This window comes from Candoia aspera, chromosome 2 (assembly GCF_035149785.1).
Source record: "Candoia aspera isolate rCanAsp1 chromosome 2, rCanAsp1.hap2, whole genome shotgun sequence".
NCBI lineage: Eukaryota > Metazoa > Chordata > Lepidosauria > Squamata > Boidae > Candoia > Candoia aspera.
The window spans coordinates 230,138,053-230,151,054 of NC_086154.1; the positions used below are offsets into that span (position 1 = coordinate 230,138,053).

The 13,002-nt window shown below is 41.2% G+C and overlaps 1 protein-coding gene across 2 annotated transcripts in view; it reads right to left on the reverse strand.

Annotated features, from left to right (window-relative positions):
* XRCC4 (X-ray repair cross complementing 4) overlaps positions 1-13,002 on the reverse strand; it is a 151,311-nt gene that overhangs the window by 86,849 nt on the left and 51,460 nt on the right. The gene's annotated exons all lie outside the window — the stretch shown is intronic.

The window sequence follows — 13,002 nt, forward strand, 5'->3', positions numbered from 1 at the left end:
TTTTCCCCCAACTTTCCATAGTTCCACAATTCAGGCATACTATTATAAAAAATAACTAGAAGAGTGCTTTTGAATAAAAATAACACAATATAGCAAAGCGAATCAAGCAAGTCTTCTATGGACCATATTGGAGAAATCACTTAGATGCAGATTTTAATGAACAAATACATTCAAAAACTCAGTTTGCTTATCAACAATTTATAAAATCCAAGGATAATAGGACAATGCATATGGAGCTTTTCTTTATTATTATTATTGTCAAATCTTATGAAATAGCAGGATAATGCAGTGAAAATTAGTCATTAAATTTAGTAGATGAACTCAAAAGCAGAACTTAATTGCCTTAGCACAAGTCTACTACTACCACATTACAGAGTCCTGAACATTGGCAACCTCAATATAGTCACACAAATAATTTTAAAGGAACTGATATGAGGAAAGTAAAGCAGAAACTTGCTATATTAGCAGGTGATAAAAGCATAAAAACAGTATGTTGCAACACAGTATCTTAAAAACCACAAAAGTATGAAGACCGCACTGTTTATCAACCCCAGAATGATAAAAACAAGTTAGAATTTTTTTTGAAGATTGCCAAACATGATTATAAAAAAGCGACACCTAGTCAAGAACTGTATGCTGCATTTCTAGATTGAAATATTTAAAAGTGTTGGAGGTTTTGGCAAATCCAGCATGCCTCATTAACTTGTAAATTAAGTTGCCCAAAATGCAACTCTGAGGAAGCTGTTTGTTGCCACTCCCACTTCCTGTTTCTCTCTCTTTTTTCTTCTCCACCCAGGGAGAGGCAGCATGGATGCTGCTCTCTTCATTCATGTGGTTGGGCCTTGATGAGGGATTCTGCCCCTTTCTTTCACACACCTCTTGGTAGCTGTAGGGCTGAGAGTTTAGGACAAACTATGTAATTAGAAAGAAGAACAAAGGAACTTCATCTTTTTCCCCCAAGATGGATGTAGCAGAAGCAACAAAGAATAAAGTCAGTAAGCTTCTTTTTACTTCTTAACCTAATGTGTCTACGCGTGTGATTCTTTATGCTTGGGAGGGCTGAATGTGTAAGAGCAATAACCTGTGTTCCTCTGGCATGCTCACTGAAGCTATCTAAGATAATTTTCTTTTTCTGTACCAGCTTCTAAGCTGTGTTATAAGCTCTGCTCCACTTCAGTGGTTCTAGCAGGCCGCTGAACTGGCTTCAAAAAGGACTATCTTAATAGAGGAAAGTTATATCCAATAAGTAGATGGCTCATAACCTTCTATTTTTTTTTTAATATTCCTACTTCTCCCATTCCCTTCCTGGATATTATTCTGTATATTCTTCTTTTCATTTCCCATACTCTGCAAATCTTGTGTCATTAATACCTGCACATTAATGAAACCTCAACAGATCAATTCATATCTTCCTCCTGTGTCTCCAGCTGCTTTCCGCAATCTAGTTTTATATCATGTGCAAATGTAATGAATATGCCTTCTATTTCTTCTTTCAGATTACTATTATTAAGCATTCAGCAAAAATGCAACACCAAGCTTTTGACAGTGCATTAAATATATAAAGCAGCCTTCGGGACCATCAACCATGGGATCCTTCCAGACTGGCTCTGGGGATTAGGGGTGGGCAGGACTGTATTGTGCTGTTTCTCCTCCTTTCTTCAGGACCGGTTCCAGTCGGTGGTGATTGGAAAGGAGAGATCCCACCTTTGGCTCCTACTTCGTGGAGTTACACAGGGGTTGGTGCTCTCACCTCTCTTTTTTAACATCTACACGAAGCTGCTGGGTGAGATCATCAATCTACATGGGGTGTGGAGTACACTGATGATACCCAATTATATCTTTTCTTTGCCCCTGGCAAATGAAGCGATGCTGTTGATGCCCTATCCTAGTGCCTGGAGGCTGTAGGGGAATGGATGGGGACCAACAGATTTCAACGGAACCCTGGCAAGATTGAGTGGCTTTGGGTTTGGGGGCCCTCCAGTTCTGGGACCATGCCATCTTTGGTACTGGATGGGGTTGCACTGCCCCAAACAGACCCGGTGTGCAATCTGGTGGTCCAGAGCAGGTGGCAGTTGTGGTTAGGAGGGCCTTTGCACAGCTTTGTGTTGTGCACGAGTTGTGCCCGTTTCTGGACTGGGACAGTCACTCATGCCCTGGTCACCTCCTGGATAGACTATTGCAACACACTCTACATGGGGCTGCCCTTGAAGAGTATCCAGAAGCTTCAGCTGGTGCAAAATGCGGCAGCATGGGCAGTTACGTTTGTTGCTAAAATGGCACACATGACACCGCTGCTGCGCAAGCTGCATTGGTTGCCAGTTTGCTTCCGGGTGCAATTCAAGGTGCTGGTTTTGACCTTTAAAGCCCTTCATGGTACGGGACAGGGTTATCTGAGGGACTGCCCCCACCTGATTACATCTGCCTGTCCCATTACATCTGGCAGAAGAAGTATGCTGTGGGTCCTGTCTGCTAAGGAGTTTCACCTCATGGAATCCAGGAGACAGGCTTTTTCTGCCGTGGCACCCACCCTTTGGAACATCATTCCCCCCGATGTGAGACTGGCCCCATCTCTGATATCCTTCAAGAAGTCCTTTAAACATGGCTATGCCAACAGGCTTGAGGGTCTCAAGGCAGTGGTGAATCAGCGAAATGGCTTTATCGCTCATAACAATAACACCCTCTGCTACTCCATTATTGGTAACTTCGATTGTGTTTTAATTGCAAATATTTAGCTGTTAGTTTTTATAATTGTCTTTTTTATTGTATGCCGCCCAGAGTCACAAATCTATGAGATGGGCAGCTATATAAATATGATGTATGTATGTATGTATGTTTGTATAAATAAGTAAATAAACCCCATAGACAATTGTGTCTTTTGGAGTTTTTGAATTTTGTCGTATTGGTTATAAAAAGGACAAAGAGAAAGACTAGTAATTGGGGAAGGTGCAGTGTATTTTCATTGTATAGGATGGCATTCAGAAACAAAATAACTTATTCTTGGCATTATGAGTTTCAAGAGGTAAAGGTAAAGCCTCCTTCAATTCAAGCTTAACTCCCATTAACTAAATGGAAACACCCATAAGCTTTCCTCAGCAATAATAAAGAAGTAGTTTGACATTCCATCTCCTGATTTTTTTTTTTTAAATTTGCAGGACTCATCTACACTTCTAGAATTTTGTGGCAGACTCCCATCTAAGCAGTACCCAGATCAAACCCTGTTTAGCATTTTCAAGATCAGCAAAGATTGGCTAAGTGCTACCACCTGCTATGATGTTTAAACTCTGAATGAAAATAAAAATCCATCATACACTTTGTGGCTAGAAAGGTTTAAAGGGATCAGTTTGAGTGTTAGCCTGGAATATGAAGTATGTATGTATAATGATGAACTCTTCATTTATTAATATTTTAGGTATCCTAAACTGTTCTTAAAAGTGTTCTTCAATACTCTTCCCCCAGTGATTAGAATACATTCAATAAAATACTAACATTCCTAGGGGTACCAAGTGATTACAATCTGTCCTTTTAATTTTTTGCTGAACTAAATTATTATTAAAATATTATTAACCACAGTATTCCCTGTGACACTCTATGAAAGTGAAAGTTGGACTTTAAAGAAGCAGGATAGGAAAAGTATTGACACCTTTGAACTTGGAGAAGACTCTTAAGAATAACATGGACAGCCAAGAAGACAAATAAATGGATCATTGAACAAATTAAGCCACAGTTCTCACTTGAGGCACACATGATCAGGCTCAAATTATCCTATTTCAGACACATTATGTGAAGACCAGCTTCCTGGAAAAGGCTCTAATGCTAGGAAAGGTGGAAGGAAAGAGAAGAAGAGGATGACCAGCAGGAAGGTGGCTGGACTCAGTTACAGAGGCGATGAGTGCATCATGAGAGACTTGAAAAAATAGGGATAGATTGTCAGAGAGAAAATCTATCTATGTGGTTGCTAGGAGATGAAAACAACATGATGGCATGTAATCAATCAATCAATCAATCATTAACCTAGCAAGATACAATGAGCAGGATGGCAGCTGCTGCAATACCCCTCACCCCAATAATTCTTTCTTTGAGGATATCATCAACAATGCTTAGGTTTTGACTTATGAACATGATAGTGTTTGCTACTGGCGGCATGTTCCGGCCCTCCGGGTTCAGACTCAGGCCCTGGACAGTGGATCCTTGAGGGCCCTGGTCTCTGGCTGCTGCTCCTTAACGCCAGGTCAGTTAACAACAAGCCCCCCCTAGTATGTGATCTGATCACAGAGGAGGGGGCAGACCTGGCATGTATCACCAAGACCTGGCTGGGCCCAGAAGAGAGGGTAGCCCTTTCGGAAATGTGCCCGGCTGGGTTTCAGGTGTGGCACCAGCTGAAACACCAGGGTAGGGGAGGAGGGGTGGCGGTTGTCATCTGAGAGTTCTAGTGTTCTTCAGGGGCGCTGCTCCACAAGTGGCTGGTTGTGAGACTCTGTTCTTCAAGTTGGGTTCCCAAGAACAGTTGGGAGTGTTGCTACTGTACAAGGCTCCCTGCTGTAGCAACCTCCCTGCCTGAGCTGCTGGAGGCCATCTCAGGGTTGACAGTGGAGTTCCCCAGACCTATGGTTCTGGGGGACTTCAATCTGCCTTCCCTGGGGCGCACTTCAGAGGCAGCTCGGGAGTTCATGGCCACCATGGCAGCCACGGGCCTGTCCCAGATTATTCGGGACTCAAGACAGTTGCCTCACTCCGGACTTCGTTTTCTTGTCGGAGCAGTGGCAATGTGATATGAGGGGAGAGTTACATCTGTCCCCATTGTCATGGTCAGATCACGCCCTGGTGGCCAAGATTCACTTATGCCACCCCAGTCCGCAAGGAGGCAGGACCCATTTGGTTGGTCCACCCCCGGCGACTGAGGAACCCGGTGAGGTTTCAGAGGGAGCTGGGGGTTATACCCAAGGATCTGCTGCACAGTCCAGTGGAGGCCCTGGCTGCTGCCTGGAATAGGGAGGCGGCCGGGGCCTTGGACAGGATCATGCCTGTGTGGCCTCTCTTGCCTCATCCAACCCGACACTCCCCGTGGTTTACAGAGGAGTTGAGGGCTTAAAGAGATGTCTAGAGTGCCGCTGGAGGAAGACAAAGACCGAATCCGCCGAACACAAGCTAGAGCCGCTATTAAGGCCTACCTTGTGGCAGTAAGAGTGGCGAAACGTATTTCTCTGCTCTTATTGCACCCGCAGAATGCTGCCCAACGGCCCTGTTTAAGATCACCCGATCCCTTTTGGGGAAGGTGGGCCCAGTGGCCCACCTATAGGGCTGTGCGGAACAGCTTTCTGAGAATCTGCAGGATAAAATCGCTCGGATCCATTCCAAGTTGGACTCCAAGTCTGAAGCAGGGTCTGTGGAGATGCCGAGGGGACATTCTTGCCTTGTTATCTGGGAACAGTTTGATCCTGTTGGACCCGAGGAAGTAGATAGGATCCTCCGGATTGTGAATGCCACCACCTGTCATTTAGATCCATGCCCCTCCTGGCTGTTGAAGGCAGCTCAGGAGGTGACATGTGGCTGGGTCCAAGCAATGGTAAATACATCCTTGAGAGAGGGGGTATTCCCAGCTGCCTTTAAGGAGGTGCTGGTGCATCCCCTCCTCAAGAAGCCATTGTTGGACCCAACTATGCTGGACAATTTTTGTCCAGTCTCCCACCTCCCCTTTTTGGGGAAGGTGGTTGAGAAGGTGGTGGTGTTGCAACTCCAGCGGGTCCTGGATGAAACGGATTACCTGGACCCCTTCCAGTCAGGTTTCAGGCCCGGTTATGGGACAGAAACTGCATTGGTCACACTTATGGATGATCTCTGGCAGGAGCGGGATGGAGGTAGTGCATCCATCCTTGCTCTTCTTGACCTCTCAGCGGCTTTCGATACCATCAACCATGGTATCCTTTTGGGGCAGCTCAGGGAGTTGGGGTTGGGCGGCGTGGTTTTGCGCGGGTTCACCTCCTTCCTCCTGGGCCGGTCCCAATCAGTGGTGATAGGGAGTGAGAGATCCGACCCTCGACCCCTCCATTGTGGGATGCCGCAGGGTTCGGTCCTCTCTCCTCTCTTATTCAACATTTACATGAAACCACTGGGTGAGATCATCCATCACCACGGGATGAGGTATCATCGGTATGCTGATGATACCCAGTCACACATCTCCATCCAGGGTGAGGTAAGTGATGCTGTGACTGCCCTTTCTTGGTGCCTGGGGGCTGTGGGGGTCTGGATGGGGAACAACAGGCTTCAGCTGAACCCTGGTAAGACAGAGTGGCTGTGGGTTGGTGGCGCCTCTGCTTCCGGGAAATTTTCATCTTTAGTTCTGGATGGGATTGTACTGCCCAGACAGACCCGGTGCATAACTTGGGGATTCTCCTGGACTCAAGACTCTTGCTCAAAGAGCAGGTGGCAGTCGTGGCCAGGAGGGCCTTTGTTCAACTTCGGGTTGTGCGCCAGTTATTCCTGTTCCTGGAGCGAGAAGCCCTCCAAACAGTCACTCATGCCCTGGTCATCTCCCATATAGACTAGTGCAATGCGCTGTACATGGGGCTACCCTTGAAGAGTATCCGGAAGCTTCAGCTGGTCCAGAATGCAGCCGCGCAGGCTATTCTTGATGCCCCTAGATCAGCACATATAACATCTTTGCTGCGTGAGCTGCACTGGATGCCAGTTTGCTTCCAGTTCCAATTCAAGGTGTTGGTTATCACCTTTAAAGCCCTACGTGGCATGGGGCCAGGTTACCTGAGGGACCATCTCATCCCCATAATATCAACCCGCCTCACCCGATCACGCAGAGAGGGCATGTTATGGACCTGTCTGTAAGAGAATTTCATCTGGTGGGGTCCAGGAAGTGGGCCTTCTCTGCAGTGGCCTCCGCCCTTTGGAACATCTTGCCCCCGAAGTTGAGGCAGGCACCTTCACTCCTGACCTTCAGGAAGGCCCTGAAGACTTGGTTCTGCCATCTCACTTGAGGCGGGAAGGTGGGTAGCCATTCTTGGGGGTGGCTCGTGCCTTAAAGCCCCTCCCACCAGATTGGAATCTTACAGCCACTTGGATTTTATATTTATTTATTTTGTATTTATATTTGTAACTTTTTATTTTTATGGGATTTTAACATTTATTGTTATTGTATTAATTTTATTATAAACCGCCCAGAGTCCCTCTTTTGGGGGAGATGGACGGTAACAAAATTTGAATAATGAATAAAATAAATAAAAAAATAAAATTCATACTTCAGCTATAAAGTTCACTGTCATCAGATGTAACAGTCACCAATTTAGAGGACAAATTCATGGAGGATTGAGCTGTCAGTGACTAAAGGATTTATGGATATTTGCTATTTCTGATATTATAGGCAGCTTGCTTTGAGTAATAGCTACTGAACATTAACAGGGGAGAAGAGATATTCTCCTGTTCATATGAATGAGTATACTGAATGCATCTGACTGGCCAATGTGTGGCATAAAATGCTGGACCAGATATACTACCGCCTTGATTCAGCAGAGCTCTTCCTGTATTTTTATAGCAAATTATAGGTAGTCCTTGTTTAGTGACTGCCTCATTTAGTGGCCATCTGCAGTTATGACTGTGATGAAAAAGTAACTTTATGGCCAATCCTCATATTTACAACCTTTGCAGGTCTATAAAGCAAAAGAAAGCTGAAGTAAGATCATAAGAAGACTCAAGGTTTCACATGGTGACCACTTTACTTAATGACCAAGTTGCCAGTCCCAAATGTGATTGCTATACAAGGACTACCTATATCTTACAACATGGTCCAATTCTACAACTTAAACTACAAAAATAAAAAAATAATTCCTAATTTAGATTTTAAATGACAAAGAAGCATATTACATCTTTCTATCTCTGCATCTGCTTATATTTTCAAGTGGGTATAAAATATGAACTTTTTCTCTCTTCCATCTCATGAAACTTTTTCTTGAACATGTATTTTTGCAAACAGAAAGTAGTTTGACCAAACTACATAATTACATAATTCTACTTTTGCTAAGTGATTAGATTGAGAGATTCTGTAAGTGGAGGTCACCAAATGGAAACTCCCATTCAGAGAAAGGGAACACAATTTCACTTATTCCGTTAGCCTCAAACAAACCCCAGCCAAAATTCTATTAATGAGTTTTGGATGATCCTGCAAAGCAATATGAAGTGCAATAAGGAGGAGGGAGCCAGTAAAAATGCCAGCTACTTTTGAAAAGAAGAACTTTCATTGGGTTATCAGTTCTTCTATTTGTATATAGACTACTCTGAATTTAAGAATGTATTAATAACAGTTTTTACTTAATATGGCTTTTGAAATATGCACAACACAGAACAATTATGAGAAATACCAAATGTACGTCAACTGTAACAATTCTATAGAGATATTTCAGAAAAATGGTATTACTACAAATTATCCTATATGCTGTAAAGTTCAGAAAGCATTCTGACACAGTAACTTTATTATAACTGAAAAACACTATTTAGAAATGTGATGTTCAATCAAGCAGTCAAGCTATATTTTATTTCCAAGATATTTATACTGCATTCTTCTATGTAGAATATTAAAAAATCTCATTTTCAAACCACAAAACGTAAGATATGTATAAGAACTTCACTAAACTTCTAGTTATATTAACATGAGTGAAGCTCCTCCTCCTCAAAGCATTAAAGCAGCTGCATCCCTGGAAAGCTTCTGTGGCTGCTTCAAAGGTTGTTTACCATTGTCTACATGTGCATGTGCTTGCACTGGGAATTCTTCCACTGGGACTGCCAGCAAAGTGGAATGTACTCATATGTGCAGAGAGCTGGCAATAGCCTTCAAAGCAACCACACAGGTCTTTCAAAGGATGCAAGTACATTAAGGCTTCAAGAAGAGATGCTTCACTCAATGTTTTGTAAAGAGCCTTTTTAAATGCTTTCTGGGACCCTAGCAAATAAGTCTTCATTTGAAGGATGGAAAACAAAGGAGCTTGTATCTGTGCAGACTCTGTTCAGATGTTATGTGTTAAATAAGCAGGGCAAGCTGATCAAACACTTACTCCTCTCTTTCCTAAATTATCTCATGTAAGCACTACCAAGTAATAAGCAATCAATTACAAATATCGGACTATCAAATAGTTTGGGTAACTATTTTAACTTAAATTGTTACAGCCACATAAATACAAATTTAGGCTTGCTACCATGCTTTTAAAATATGGAAAAAGCATGGAGAACTTGGCAAAACATAATTATGAATATTTCTAGCATTTTAAACAGCAAAGCATCATGGTATAACACAATACGTACACATAAATTGAAGCATGTCAGTGCTGGCTCTCAATAACTCAATATTCATAAACAGATTGATGTTTAAAAAAATTAATAAAACACATCTGAAGTGTCTAGAATAACTATTAGGTATTCAGACACCATGTCTTAAGAACTACTTCCCTTTTGAGATGTTGGCCTTTTACCTTCAAAAGTCATGGAAATTATGTGTCTTTTATATCTACACTTGAATTTAATGCAATAGTATAACAACAGCCCAGAATCCCTCTTTTGGGGGAGATGGGCAGTAATTAAATTTGAATAATAAATAAATAAAAATAATACAGTAATTTTATTTATTTAATAGAAAATATGGTGAATGACCAGCAGTTTTTTTCCAATGACATTAATTTAAGCCATATTCTTCTAGAACTTATCAGAATGTTAAAAGTCTCAGCTATTGGAGGCAGGGAGCTTTTCTATTCTTTTCCTTGACTCCATGGTTGGAAAGTCAAGATATATCCCTAAGAAAATGAATAAGCATGAGATAATGCCTAGACTGATGCAAAAATATAAATGTTCCTAAACAGAGCACTATAAATAATTTTCCAGCATGAGCAATATCACTATGCTCATTCTCAAATAATTACAGCTGGTTTTCTTAATATAGTCTCATTTTTGTAAAATCTTACCAAAGTCCAAGATCCCTAGCTAAATGTAACTAACAAATCACTTTTCAGTTGGTTTGTTGAAAACAACAAGCATGTATTGATATATTCAAGAACTTTACAAAACGGCAAAGCTGAATTTGGATTGCAATCTGTGCATCTAACAGCTACGACCCTGCTTTTATTTTATTAAATGAAACTATTTTCATTTGTTGGTATTTTAGAATGTTCACTAATGAAGTAACAATATTTACATGATAGGTAATGATGGTACATATTTTAGAAACCAATTATTCGTTTTATTGTTATTTATTTAAAAGACTTTTATAGCCACCTTATTTACCACAACCCTGGGCAGCTCACAAGACAATAAAAACAGCACAAACCAAACAATCACAATAAAAGCTTCTAATGCCCCAGGGCAACATTCTCCCACACATCAATTTATCCCCTTAAGGGGGTCCAGCCTCATTTGAACGCAATGCCTGTGAGCTATTCTTCTACTTCAAAAAACTTCTCTCAGAATACTCTTGTCCTTAAATACAGCTATTGACAGAAAATCTTTTTTACTGTCTACCCATTTTGGCATCCGTGTACATGTTAAACTTCGGTTTTAACTAACATGTTTCTAATTAACTAGGAGTAATATTAACCACAATCTATCAGTTTAGCCAGAATAACAAAGGAAAGTTAAATTTACAGCAGAAGGAAAAGCTTCTGAACTCCTCCTTGTGGTAAGAAAGAGTTTGTGAGTTCTAAGAATAAGGCAGAGTTGACCACTGAGACCCCAAAATCTAATCACATATTTGCCCTCAATATAGGACAGCAACATGTTGCAAAAAGAAAATAGGCGATACTGAGAACACTTCCGCCAAAATACACATACAGCCATAGAAAACATACACTCCAAATTTACCATGGAAGCTCTTGTTTCTTTTTTTGAAGTAGTTTTAGTTGGCAAGGGAGGTTAGCTTTGGCTTCCAAGTGCTCCATCTACATCCTTTCCCCTGCCAAAAAAAATTCTTAATCCTGATAAAGTTATTTATTTTATGCCATTAGACTTGAAGACCACGGCCTTTTCCTGTTTTACTGACTTGGTGTCTGTCGGTAACTCTTCTCAATATGGGGCTTCCATTTGATTGTCAGGGCTTTAACTATAATAGACATATATTACACATTAAAAAAAACCTCTTTATTGCTTTTAAAATCCTCTGAACCAGTAATGGTCACAATACCTTGCATCACTGAATTCAACAAATTTTAGTATTACTTACATAAGCAGACCAGCCTTCCCCATCCCCAATTCCTCCAGATATCAGAAAACTGGAAGTGGCAGTCCCAGCAAAACCAAAGGGTACCCAGTAGGCGAAGATTAAATTAAGCACTGTCAGTAAATTAAAGGAAGGCACTGATTTTTCACTCGGGCTTAGGGGGAAAACAAACATAGGATAGTTAAATCACTTAATTCAGAAACAAAGTTTTCATCCAGTTGGGACCAAGTGCATTTTCCCATATTCATGTTTTTGTTGGGTCAGAGTAGAGTTTCCCAGTTCTAGTCAGAAGAGGCTTCTCCTTTTTTCCATTATCACAGGATAACTGAGAAATGTGTGACAAAGCTTAGGTGAATCAAAAATCTAGCACTGCAAGGGTGGAAAATACCCTATATTTTAATGCCATTCTTAATATTACATTTTATCATGCCATTTTCCCATCCTTTATACCCATCATGCTATTTACTTTTGGGTAAGCAATATTTATGCAAAGTGCAGAAAAAGAGTAAGAAATAGTAAGCCAAAGAAAATAAGGCATGAGGTAAGAAAAAGATGTATAACTAAAAATGATTTGCACCAAAAACATCCCTATATCTCTCAATACTTTTCTCTTGAAAACCATCCTTGCTTCTATTATATTTATCCATCACTTCATGTGTTGTTTTTTGTTCTTTAAATTTTTGACATCTTTTTTTTTAGGATTTCATTTAACTTCATCCAGCTACAACTTCTTGTCTTTCCATTGCCTCTTCCTTCATTTGTTTTGCAATTCAAACCTCATTCTCTCGAGATGATCAAATCACCCCAATCTGTTTCTTTTGTATTCTTTTACTCATATAAGTAAAATATTAAAACATGAATCACGGTAACAATGCTAATACTCTCTGATGGTGCCAGCTTTGCCCTCTAAATGCTTTCTCAAAGAGTTCAGTTTTACCAATTTCTGGAAGATCATCAGAGTTGGTGCTAACCTGTTCTCCACAAGGAGGCTATTCTGGAAAACAGAGACCTCCACCAAAAAAGACTGGTTTTGGACTGCAGTCCCCCAGCCTTCTCCAAATGGGGAACTGATAATAAATTGGATTGAAACGAATATACTGGATGGGTAGACTCTACTTGAAGAAGGCAGTTCTGCAAATACTTAGGAACAAGCCATATAGAATTTTATAGGTTAAAATCAGTATTCTGAATTCACCCAAGAAACTAATTTGCAGCTAGTGCAAGGGCCTGCAATACCAATTTATATAACTATGGTGATTATTACTTACCAATAAACAGGCCACTGTATTCTGCACCAACTGTAATTTCTAATAGTCTTCAAAGGCAGTCTGGTATAAAATTACACTGCAGTACAGGTAGACTTCACTTACCAACTGCCTTGTTTAGTGACCATTCAAAGGTATAACGACACTAAAAAAGTAACTTTATGACTAGTCCTCACAATTACAACTGTCACAGCGTCCCTGTGGTCACATAATTGACATTTGGACACTTCACAACCGGCAGGCATTTATGATTGTCACAGCATCCCGTGGTCATGTAATTGCCATTTGTGTGCTTCATAACTGGCTTGTGACAAGCAAGACAATGGAGAAGGTGGCAGTAAAATCGGAATTCACGTGATGACTTGCTTAACATGATCACTCACTTAATGACCATGGTGATTCACTTAACAACCACAGCAGAAATGAGGTTGTAACTCCATTGCAGCCATGTGATGCCTCGCTCAGTGACCACAGCGCTTAGTGACAAAGCTGTCAGTCCCAATTGTGGTCACTAAGCAAGGCCTACCTGTAGTCCAA